The sequence below is a fragment of the Antechinus flavipes genome, chromosome 1, assembly GCF_016432865.1.
Source record: "Antechinus flavipes isolate AdamAnt ecotype Samford, QLD, Australia chromosome 1, AdamAnt_v2, whole genome shotgun sequence".
Lineage (NCBI taxonomy): Eukaryota > Metazoa > Chordata > Mammalia > Dasyuromorphia > Dasyuridae > Antechinus > Antechinus flavipes.
The window spans coordinates 312,094,636-312,108,024 of record NC_067398.1 but is presented as its reverse complement, the minus strand read 5'-3'; positions in this window follow the sequence as shown (position 1 = coordinate 312,108,024).

Below are 13,389 nucleotides of genomic sequence, written 5' to 3'. Positions count from 1 at the left end.
GACAGTATAATTTAACACATTGGAAAGTTGACCCACTAATTTTTCTATAAATTTGTTGGCTCTTCACTGGTTTGGATTTTCAGGAATAGTTTCTATGTGTCCCTGTTTCAATGAAGGTAAATTGGGGCAATCTTTGAAAAGTTATCTTCTAATTTTGACTATTGTTTTCTTCTCTGTTCTTAGCCTCCCCTTTCCATACTCCTTTCTTTCATTGCTTTCAAGAACTCAGTGAGGATATTTTTTCATCCCATCTTTCCTATCAAAGTAGGATAAGATTTAATATTATTCATTTATACTTGAAGACGCATTCAGTTTATATTAAGTAGCTACCATGAAATAGGCATTGTTCTAGGCAATGGCTTTATAGAGACAAAAACAAAACGAATACTTTATTTACTTTATATAACTGCAGCTCCCTTTGTATTTTAGTCTATTAATTATGAAGAAGCATATCTTTTTCTAGTTCCACCTTCCTTAGTTTGCATTATTCTTTTTTTTTCATAGCATTTATTCACTATATTAGAGGATTGTTTTTCCTGTTTGATTTTCTTTTCCCCTGTAAGAGATGTCATTCTTTTTTGAGGCTTTTTGGTTTTTCTTTGAGACAGCAAGTTACCTAATTTCTCTGAATCTTAGTTCCCTCATCTGTAAAATTAGGATTAATAATATTTTAAATTATTTACTGCACAGTATTTGTTGTGACTCCTAAGTGAGCTAATATATGTAAATTACTTTGCAAACTGTGTGGTACTGTTTAAATACCAGCTATTATTATTTTATTTTTTCACCATTACATATGAAGTAGCTATTTAATGAATTGTATACAAATTTTTTTCTTTTAAATTGTCCTTTCAGATTACATTCTTGGTAAGCATACTAACTTTCTGGATTCTTAGGCTGTATTGCCAGGTTTCTTCCATAAAAGTTAATTCTTGCAAAAAGTTTTTATTAAGTGCTAACTATGTGAATTTGAGATATCTCTAGAATATATAATTAGAAATGTCCAGTAGGTAATTGTTGATATGAGAGGCTGGAGCTCAGAATAGAGGTTTGGGCTGCACATAATTTGAAAGTCAGTGTCTTTGAGTTCATAATTGAAATCATGAGAACTCATGATTTCACCAAAAGAGAGTTTATGAAGAAAGAATAGGTCCCAAAACACCTTTGGGGAATATCTGCCATGGGAGGTAGAGATGGTAGGGAGAGAAAGTTTGAGCAAAGGACACTGAAGACAAGTAGAAGAACCAGTACAGAGTGGGATCTAGAGAGTCTTAGAGACTATCTAGGAAAAGGAGGTGATTCACAGTGGCAGATGGTATGGAGAGGTGTGAAGACCGAGTTAACACCCTGGATACCTTAGAATCAGCCGGAGTCAGGATAAGCAAAAGTCCTTGGTCTTTTTTCTTGGTCTTTAGGGGTAGAAGTGAACAGGATGGACACAGGATCTCTAAGACCTCCTTTCTCTTTGTCTACCACCAAAGTAACTCTGGCTTGTCTTACTCTACCCCCAATCCTTCCCACAATTCTCTGTATACACCAAAAGACTAAACCAGCACAGAATAGTGGGAAAGGCCATTTTCCAAACATATGCTAATAGAGTATTGTCCAGTTGGTAATTAGCCTTAAGTACTCAGTTGTCTGGCATCAGTGCATCAACTCAGAGTTTCAGCCCATACATCTCCCGCTTTCTTTTGTTTTAGAACACAGGTGGTCATATCATCCCTGACTTCTCAGGGAGGTGAGAACTCCAAAAAGGAGGTGATTACGCCCTCTCTGACTTCTCAGGAAAGGACGTGAAAGCACTAAAGGAGATGATCCTGTCCTCCCTGACATCTCAGGAAGAGAGATGAAAAACAGAAAGGGAAGTGGGAGTCAAGCCAGATACTGCTAGCGGGTTTCTGGGCTGAAAACAGGTATTAGAAACAGGTATGCACAAACCAATCAGCATGGGAGGTATTACACAAGCATATAGCAATAACGCACAAGCTGTTAGTGATGACTCTCCCCACAGCCAGTGCAGGCTCAATGTAGTGTAACAAACATGAATTATACATGGAAATAATGGTATAACAAACAATATAAATCAACATAGTGTTGTAAAAGATTTCCAGAAGTCCTAGAAGGAGGGTATGTAAACAACAGTCACACATACGTCTTCTTCAGCAGCCAAGAGATTGTCTAAAACCAATCTACTGTCCATTGCTTCACATATCAGGGCATCCAATGATCCCTGCAAGTTTTTGAAGTTCTGCAACAGTCTTTTTATGTGTTAGGGAATCCAATGATTCCAGCAACAGTCTTATCATTTCTCAGAAAATTCAATGATTCCTGAAGGTTTTCAAGTCTTACAACAGTCTTATCATGTCTCAGAGAATCCAATGATTCCTGAGGGTTTTCATGTCCTACAATAGTCTTATCATATCTCAGAGAATCCAGAGATTCCTGAGGGTTTTCAAGTCTAACAACAGTCATATCATGTCTCAGGGATTCCATTGATTCCTGATGTATTTCAAGTCCTACAACACTCTTATCATGTCTCGGAGAATCCAATGATTCCTGAGGGTTTTGAAGATCAACAATTTTTGATGTCCATGAGTCAAATGCCATAACTGCCAGGCTCTTTCAGTGGTGGGCACAGTCAGCGACGGAACCACCCAATGTTTCTTGGATCTTCTCTTTCGTTTCAAGGGTCTGCTCCGTCTTTCTCCAAGGGACAAGGCAAATACAGCTCATTGGCTGACCCATCTGATTCCTTCTCCATCTGTAGAGATATAAGCAAACCCTCTCCCCCAAGCAGTTAATCTATCTGGTCCCTTCCATTCACCACTTTCTGGGTCTCTCCACATCACCTGGCGATTATCTAAAGATACTGGAGCTGCTCGCATTGGACACTGCCCTTCAGGTGGGTTATAAAACCTGTCTGCCGGAACCAGCGCATCTTTGTCAAAAATCAAGAAGTTAATAGTATAAAGAGCTAGATTTAGAAGTTCTCTAGGGCTACTTGTGGCTCCCCCTTTGTTTTTGGAGAAGCATCTTCATGTCTCCTTTCTCCTCTCTACTACTGCCTATCCTTGAGGATTAAAGGGTATGCCAGTGGTGTGTAAAATCTTATACTGTGCACACAAGTGTGCAAAATGTTTAGAAGTATATGCGAGTCCATTATCTGTTTTTATTGCTTGTGGCACACCCATAATTGCAAATGCTTGTATAAAGAATTCAGTGACCACTTGGGCTGTCTCTTTTGCTGCTGGTATTGCAAAAGTGAATCCTGAAAAGGTGTCTACCACAAGATGGATAAAAGACAGATGACCAAAAGATTTATAATGGGTCACATCCATTTGCCAAATTTCATTGGGTCTCAGACCACGAGGGTCCTTCCCTGGAAGCGGTGTAGGAGCGTAGAAAGGAAGGCAAGCTGTACAGGCTTTGACTATACTCCTAGCTTCCTCTCTTGTTATTCCAAATTGTAAATATAAAGCTCAAGCAGCCTGATGGTATTTAAAATGAGATTCTTGGGCTTCTTGAAATAAAGGAGTATTGGCCAACATAGTTAGAAGGTTATCTGCCTTTGAATTACCATCAAAAATGGGACCTGGAAGTCCACTATGAGAGTGGACATACAAGATATAAATCTTACCTGGATACTTTCTCACTTGATATATATTAGAGGCTATAAATTTTATTTGGGCTGTGACAATTCTTTGTACCACATCTACTGAATAGGCTGAATCAGATGTTATGTTTATATCTCCTGGATAATAAGAACTAGAATGATTGCATGCAATTCATTCTGCTGAGTGGACTGAAAAGGAGTTCTGACTGCTGTCTTTATAGTTAAGTCACGAGAGCATACAGCACAAATATTATGTTTGGATGCATCTGTAAAGATAGTTGTCCCTTTAAGAGGAACTTTAGAAACCTTTTCTTCAAGAATCTATTGCCAATTATGTAATAGTCTGGTTATATTTAATGGACTGGGCCAATTGGCACCTCTAATGACTGTACAATCTTCACCAGTGTCTACCAATCCTTCTAATGGTATGCCATTTATATAGATAGTGAGCATAGGTCAATCAGCTGTCACAGCTGCTGTCCAGTATATTCCTGGATTTTGTTGCTTGGAGTCAGAATCTGGGCGACTATCACCAGATTGCTTATTAGGAGTCTGTATCAGTAAGCCTGATTCTACTACTTCTCCTGGTTGATAAGTTACACATTGTCTACCTATCTTAGTGACTAGGATATTATCTACACATTCCCCAGTTTCCCACATCAGCGTATAGATAGACACTGTTTTGTATGTACTCTCAAGAGGTAAAATGGTCAAGTCTATTGTGCCTGGAGGCAAGGGAGGAACAGATTTCACTTCTCCAGGCGGTATCTCAGTTGTCCCAGCTGCATACAACTCTATTCTCCCCAATGATAATCCCTTTCTTCCATCAGATGGCTTCCTGACTGATTGGTTATGCCTGGGTACTGAACTTCTAGGCACTCTCTGGGTGTAGCATCGGCTGCCATCATTCCCCAAATATTTTTTGCCTTGGGCCCTGGAGCTGGGCCCCTCATCCCATTTCCCTGAATCAGTCTACATTCTGATGCCCAAAGGAAGCCTCTGTTGCATTTTGGACATGGGATGTTGGGTCTTGTTCTCCCACCCTGTTTTTTCACTATGTCTCTATGCCAACATTGAGCTTTTAGATGTCCTACTTTACCACACTGAAAGCATCTGCGAGTCTCTCTGGAAGTCCCTTGCCAAAAGGGACCCTGTCTTCCCATGTTTGGATCTTGGGGAGTCTGCATCATAGCCTTGCTATAAAATGTATTTGTGCCCACTGAGGCACAGCGTCTTATAATCTCCTCTAAAGGAGCATCCTTGCGCAGTCCTAGTATAATTCTTCTCCAAACCTTATTAGCATTTTCTTTAGCAAGTTGCCTTATCATAATTTCTGTTACTGCATTTTCACCATTATTCATATGACAGCTGTCTGCAAATGTCCCACAAAATCAGCAAAGGGTTCATTTGGCCCTTGTGCAATTTTTGTAAAGGCCTCACCCTTGTCGTTTTTAACCGGGGATAAAAGCCCACACTTTGATAGCAGCAGCAGCAATTTGCTCATATGCTGCTATGGGGTAATTAATCTGTACTGAAATGTCTGCATAAGAACCTACATAGGTGATTGGAGGATTAACTCCACTATGACTATTTTGTTGGGCTTGTATCCTACAGAGCTCACTATATTCAGAAAGCCACGACAAGTTTTGTCCAGGTTCTAAGCCTGTCCTTGATATAGATTTCCAGTCCTTAGGGGCTAAGACTTCATACGCCAAATTCTATAATAACATCTTAATATAAGCTGATGTAGCCCTATAAAGAGTGCAAGTCTTTTTCAGGTCTTTGAGGATTTCTATATCAAAAGGAGTGTATCTTCTACTTTCTTGACCTGAAGAGTTAAGCCAGGGGTCCTCAAACTTTTTAAATAGGGAGCTAGTTCACTGTCCCTCAGACTGTTGGAGGGCCAGACTATAATAAAAACAAAAACTTTGTTTTGTGGGCCTTTAAATAAAGAAACTTCATAGCTCTGGGTGAGGGGGATAAACATCCTCAGCTGCTGAATCTGGCCGCGGGCCATAGTTTGAGGACCCCTGAGTTAAGCTGTTGAATCATAGGATACATTCCTATTTTCAAATTAGCTAAATCCTGCCCTCCTTCTGTGGCTTTAAGTAGTGCCTTTTGCAATCTAGTCATAGGAAGGGGTGATTGCTGGGGGGGGGGGGGAAAGGGGAGAAAGAGAGGAGGTGCTGGTGATATCACTGCCCCTCCCACTACTCCTCCTTTCACCCAGGAAGGTGAAGTTGATAAGGGCATGTCAAGAACCAGTTCCAGTTTAGACTGGGTTGAAGCTGCCTTGTGAGAGGGAGAATCACCACGCCCTTCATCATGCCCTTCAGGTTCACTTAACTCCTCATGCCCTCTGGTAATATTGCCATTAATCTGTCTTTTCCTCTTTTTCCTCACACTTCCTCATCTGGCTGTTCTTAAAACTCTTCTTTTTTGTATAACTTGCAGGATTCTTTAAGGCCAATTACACACACACACACATACACACACACACACACACACACACATACACATATATAATGTATATATAGAATATTTCCTTGGAAATTGAATGAGGACCTTTATCATTGTAGCATTCACATAGATGATGATCTACTAGTTTCCAATTATCTGGCCCTATTTCTTCTTCCTTTAAGAACTAAGAGGACTTGCATTCTAATGTACCCAAGAGTCCAATGATCTGCTCCCAAGTTACAATTAAGCCTTGTCCCTTGATCAACTTAAGTATGCTTTCTATAGCGCCCCCTTAGGGTGGAGGTGGGGCTGGGGGACAATCTTTTCCTAATATCTGCTCCATTTCAGCTAGAAAAGGTTACTAGTTTAGCCCTTAACAAAGTAAGTTCCTTGTTTGTCTATTAAAATACTCACCCTATTTCCTGGTCACTGGGGACTTCTTCAGTGAAATTAGGGTCCTTGGTCCACACATTGGGCACCAAATATGAAGACTGAATTAGCATCCTGAATACCTTAGAATCAGCCAGTGTCAGGATAAGCAAAAGTCCTTGGTCTTTTATTCTTGTCTTTAGGAGTAGAAGTGAAGGGAATGGACACAGGATCTCTGTGACCTTCTTTCTCTTCCTCTACCACCAAAATGACTTTGGCTTGTCTTACTCCACCCCCTAATCCTTCCCACAATTCTCTGTATACATCAAAAGATTGAACCAGCACAGAATAGTGAGAAGGGTCATTTTCTAAGCATATGCTAATAGAGTATTGCCCATTTGTTAATTAGCCTTAAGTGCTCAGTTGTCTGACCTCAGTGCATCAACTCAGAATTTCAGCCCTTTACAGAGAGTTCTGGAAGGAAGAGGGCTGAAAAAGAGACATTGGCTTTGGCAGTTCAGAGATTATGCTGATAATTTTCTCAATATTGAACCAGCCCTGCATTCCTGGTATAAATCCTCCTTGATTATAGTGTATTATCCTGGTAATAAGTTGCTGAAATCTCTTTGCTAATGTTTTATTTAAGATTTTTGTCCAGATGGTTTTAATGGCTAAAAGAGGATGAATCTCTGCCTATCGAGTTTTGCCTCTTTTTGGACTTCCTTAAAATTGCTGTTCCTGTCTGAGAGTATCTTCATCTCTAGTATTTATAATAATGGTTTAAGGTTTGTAATCTAATCCAGTGCCTTTCTCTTATGGCTGAGGAAACAGTTTTATGATACCTTAATGTCTAAGAAATAGTAAAATAACAGGGATATATTTCCATTATGAGTATTCCTTTATCTCTCTTTTTTGATGGCATATAATTTCTTTGAATCTCTTCTTAGTTGGACTGATCCAGCTGGCTAGTCATTGATAATGTGAACAATACAACGTAAAGCCCTGATGACATTCCAGTGGTCTTCTATATTTTCTAGGTTAGGATATAGAAACAGGATGTCTAGTGGTCATGCAGAGCTCCATGGTGAACTCCCATTTTTACCCAGAGCCATTAGGCATGATATCACTTCATTTTGGTCAGAAGCAGCCTTTCATCTATTTCCATTTCAAAGTCACTATGTTTCCTCATGACCTGCTCATTATTTCTTGTTTGAAATGTACCTCCAACATTCATAGTACTGAAGAGATAACATTCCATTTTTGGAATGATCATATAAAGGAGCTTAGTGAAGTCTCTTGCTTGTCATCTACTCCAAAAAGTCAAGCTATTACTTTCACAGAATGTCAGTTCCTAATTTCATGAAGATTTTTTATCTCACTTGAATCTTGAAAGGTTAGTGCCTCCACCACAGTGAATATATTCTTTTAAGATAGCAATATGATATGGCTCCAAACTCTAAGAAAAAAGGGGTTTTACTATAGTATTTAAAATAATTTAATCAAGTAGTTAAATTGGGTTTATCTGATATGAAGATAAAAATGACTCAGCAGGTGTACTGGTAACTGTTTCCTTACTTGATTTCTCTGAAAGCTTTTATAAGTATTATTATATCATTGACATAGTACCTAAATCTGGAATCTGTTTCTGGAAATTTTGTTATGTGCCTTTTCCCAGCACTAGGACTCTGGGTATTTTAAATTATATAGCAAGTAAACTGTTAAGCACCAAAAATTACGCATCAAATGATGGGTGTGAGGATATTCCAAGTTGTAGAAGGAACAGCTTCTGTGCTTATGAAAACTACTATTTAGAAAGCTTACTGTTAGAGTCATGCTATTTGGACTCTGAGGAAGGAAAAAAGAATGGGGCTGGAAGTAAAAATAGGGAAGCCTTTGAATAGGATGGATCACAGGATCCTAAATTTAGAGTTAAAAAGGAGTTTAGAGATTATTGAGTCCAACCTTCTTATTTTATAAATAAGGAAACTGAGGTCTAGTGAAGTAACTTACTCAAGGTTATATGGCAGGATTAGAACCCTCTTGACTCTATCTCCATTGCTATTTTTAGTGTATTATACAGTTTCTCCATTTTCATTTATATGTAGGCAATAAAATTTGTAATTCTCAGAACAGTTGTAATCTATATTAGTGAAAATTGTCCATATACAGGGAAGTCACAATCTAATTTTGTATTCTATACAATATAACCCCAAAGAAGCTATTTGCTCCAGCCAATCTGCTGGGTTATTTATTGTCTTTTAAAATTGCCTTGAGTTTTTCTGCCTCTTTGTCTCTTCTTATAACTTATACAATCTCCATGCTAAGAATGCTTTCCCTTGATTATCTTTACCTATAGATAATTTTCAAATCGTCTTTCAAAACCCACTTAATGTCTATCTCCTTTCTCTTTACCATTCTTGTTCATAATAGACAATTGCCTATTACTGCTTTTTATTTTAAGATACATTGTTCATGTTTATGACTTAGTTTGTAAGCTTTCTGAGGGTAAGAACACAGAGTTTTTGATTTTGTGTCTTCATAATATAGATGGTATCAGCTCAGGTCTCACTAGCAGATTTCTGACTCATCAGTACCCATCTAACCAGGTGTCTCAAGTCAGATAAATTTCTCTATTTAGGGCTAGAAAGATTAGGTAGAAATCATAAGTTTATATTCTTATCCATATGGATTCGATCTGTTGGACAATCTCAAATCTATATAGATGGAGTTTGGACTCAATATCTAGTAGGTCAGAAATAGGGGCAATAGAAAGCAAAGAGATATTAAAATAACTTCATCCTGAAACAGAAATAGCCCATTTTTATTCTTAATTTTTTTTTTTTTTACCAATTTCATGTAAAAAGAACTTCTAACATTATTTTATTCCTTCCTCTCTCCTTGAAAAGGTAAGCAGTTTGGCACAGGTTACACATATATCACATAGGTTACACAAAAGATATAAAACTTTTCATATCAGTCATGTTATGAAAAAAATAGACCAAAAAACCCCCAAGAAAAATAAGGAAAGTTTTAAAAAGTATGTTTCAGTCTGCATTCAGACTCCATCAGTTTTTTTCCTTTGGAGGTGGATAGCATTTTTTTCATCATAAATCTGTTAGAATTATCTTGGATCATTGTACTGCTGAGAATATCTGAGTCATTCACAGTTGATTATCATATTGCTGTTACTGAGTACATTCTCCTGATTTTGCTTATTTTGCTTTGCCTCCATTCATTTAAGTCTTCCCAGGTTTTTCTGAGGCCATCCTGTTCTTCATTTCTTATAATAAAATAATATTCCATTACAATCATGTACCACAGCTAACAAGACAATCCCCAATTGATTGGCATCCCCATAATTTCCTCTTCTTTACCACCAATGCTGCGTTAAGCATTTTTGTACATATAGATCTTTTTCTCTTTTATACTTAGGACTATGTGTTGTGGAGATAGGGATGTGGGTGGGTAGCAGAATCAGGACTCCTAAGTTTATGCTTGCTTCCAGAGTGAAGGCTAGAAATTTCACAGGTATAGTTTGTTCTTGATTAAAGCAGGAACAAATTACTAGTCTCTCCCTACTATCTGTCTTTCCCCCAATTCAGAATTTGTAGTAGGAGCTCAATAAAAATGTCAGTGTGCTACCATAGATAGGGATAGTGTGCTCTTAACAACAGTGTGGTTGTAGGAGTATCCCTGCCCTTTTAGTACAAAAGCAAGTACAAGCAAGGACATATTTTCAGTATGGTTTCTGATCTTTCTTTGAAGTAGATCTAGTTCTGTACTGCTAGAGAGTTAGATACAAATTTTAGGTTAATATCCATCCAAATCATGAGTATCAATTATGTATCAGGGACAGCTATCATCAAACTCCATTGGCTCTTAGATTTATTAGTTTTTTCAATGTGGCATGTAATGTTGGTCCAGCCTGCTTCCTCAGGCTGATTTAATGACTAAGCAAGGAGTGAAATCAGAACTTTCCTGACCTTTCCTTGGAAGTCATTTCTTTGAGAACCACTTTCAAGCTATAAAAAAATAATCTTCATATTTCTCCCATGGAAAACCCTTTGTAGTTCTGCCTATAAAGGAGGATGCTAGTTCTATTCTTGTGTTTATAGTTGACACAAACTGCTGCTCTGTCTACTCTCAGATTCTTTAATTTGTCTGTACAGAGCCTCTTTCTAGCTTTTAAATTTTTTTCTGTGGTCCTCTTTATTTTTTCACATCTTTAAATGAGTTGAGTAATAATAATAACTGATTTGTGTAATATTGCTTACTATTTTGAGTCTTCTTGTAGCCTAAGTACATAAATATGATCATCTGCATTTATTTATTTATTTTATAGGTGACCTAAACTGAAGCTTAGAATTGTTAAGTGATTTGACTAAGGTGATCCAACTAGTGAGTGTCAGAGGCAGACCAACCAATGAGTAAGCATCTGTTAAGTATCCAAGATGTGCCTGCTTTGGACTAGTTATTGGGGATATGAATACAATTAATGAAATAATCCATATTTATGAGAAACTTAACATTAAAATTTTTAATAGTATTTTATTTTTCCAAATGTAAAGATAGTTTTCAACATATATTTTTATAAAACTTTGTGTTGTAAATTTTTTCCCCTTTCTCTCTTATGTCTCCTCTCCCCAAGACAGCAAGTAATTTATGTAGATTAAATATGTGCAATCTTTTAAAACATATTTCCATGTTTGTCCTGTTGTACAAGAAAAATGAGATCAAAAGAAAAAAAAACACCATGAAGTAGGAATAAATAAATAAATAAGGTGAAAATACTGTGCTTCAATACACATTCCGTTTCCATAGTTCTCTCTCTGGATATGATGGATATTTTCCATCTCAAGTCTACTGGAATTACCTTGAATCACCTCACAGTTGAAACGATCCAAGTCTATCACAATGATTGTTACATAATCTTGTTACTGTGTACTAGGTTCTCTTGGTTCTGCTTTCTTCATCATCTGTTTATTGTAAATCCTTCCAAGGTTTTCTAAAATCATCCTTCTGATCGTTTCTTATAGAACAGTAACATTACATAATATTCATATAACATTAACTTATTTAGCCATTCTCCAACTGATAGGCGTCCACTCAATTTCCAGGCCCTGCAGCACAGGGTAGTCATGTGTTGACCTGACTATTGTGTAGTATGCTAGGGGAGATACAAAGCTATGAACCTATAGTTTCTACCACCATGGAACTCAGAGTCTCATAAAGAATGTAACATTCACAAATAATTAAAATACAAAGCATTACTTGGGAAAGAGGAAGGGAGAAACAAAGACAAGCAAAATGCTATGGTGATTAAAGGAGGGGAAACATTATTGAGAGGGGATCAGGGAAAGCATTGTGGAAAAGGTGACATTTAAGTTATGTTTCAAAGAGTTAACAAGCAGAAAGGTAAAGAGAAGACATTTTTCCTTGGTTCTTTTCTATTTTTTGACTAGGAGAGGAATTGGCATATTATTTATTTCATTGCAGATGATTCTAACAACCATTCGTTTTTTAACTAAAGTGTTTTACATCGACTTTTAAGTTAGTATTTATAACAGACTATGCTTAGCTTATCTTGGACAGCCAAGGGATTTTTACATACATTTTACTCGTGAGTGTTGGGTTTTTTATTTATTTGTTTTATTGTTTGTTTTTGTCTTGTATTTTTATATTCTTCTACTTCAGCAGATGTGATAAGTTTGTAAGAGATCATACAATAAGTTCATCTGGAGAGTTGTTTTAAGATGCCACAAAGAAAATTAACTTTTAAAAAATGATTAACAATGCTTGTAGTGTTTTATGTCTGTTAACTCATTTGTAACTTGTTAAGTCAACTGGTAAAAATACAACAGAATTACAGGACTGAGTGCACTAAACCAGATAATGTAAACTCCAGATGTGCTTAATTTGAATCTGACGTAATTTAATTTACAAAATAGTAATTTGTTATTTAATTTGTATAGACCCCAGTTTAGTCACAAAATTAAATTATTCTTTCATCTCCATTTTGTAAAATGGGAACAAGTGATTCTGGTTTCATTTTTGACTTCTCATCTGACCTTAAGCCAAATCACTTAAGCCTAATCTGTGTCTAGTCAGATAAAAGTAGTCATATAGAGGTGAAATTGAGAGGGATTACGCACACACATACACACACTGATTCTGTTGCTGGTTCCTATTTCTTACCTTTAAAAAAAAGCATTTTAAATCACCAGAACTTTCTGGACCTCTTTCTTAATGTACTAAACTGTGTGCAAAGCTGTATAAAATAAAATTTGAGTAAATGATCTTGGCCTTAATCCATGGTTCTTGGAACATTCACATTTTTTTTTTTTTAATAATAGTATTTTATTTTCCCAGTTACATGTAATAATAGCTTTCAACTTAAATTTTTGTAAGATTTTGAGTTCCAAACTTTTTACCTCATGGGGGAGCCAGTGCAACAAACAATCTGATATATAGGTTACACATGTATGATTATTTTAAACATATTTTTATGCATTTAAAATTTTATTTTTAAAGTTTTTTTTTTTTTTTTTCAATTTGGTTTAATTGACTTGCCCAGGGTCACAGAGTCAGTCTGAGGCTAGATTTGAACTCAGGTCTTCCTAATTTCAGGGCTAATGTTCTATCCACTGCACCAACTAGCTGCTCCTAAAGCTTTTTATTTCAAACATACACATATATAGTTTACAACATTCATCCTTGCAAAACCTTATGTTCCAGTTTTTTTCTCTCCTTTCCCCTACCCCTTCCCCTAGACGGCAACTAATCCAATATATGTTAAACATCTGCACAATTCCCACAATTATCATGCTACACAAGAAAAATCAGATCAAAAAGGGAAAGAAAACAAAATGCAAGCAAATAACAAAAAAAAAGTGAAAATAATATGTTGTAATTCACACTCAATCCCCATAGTCCTTTCCCTGGGTGCA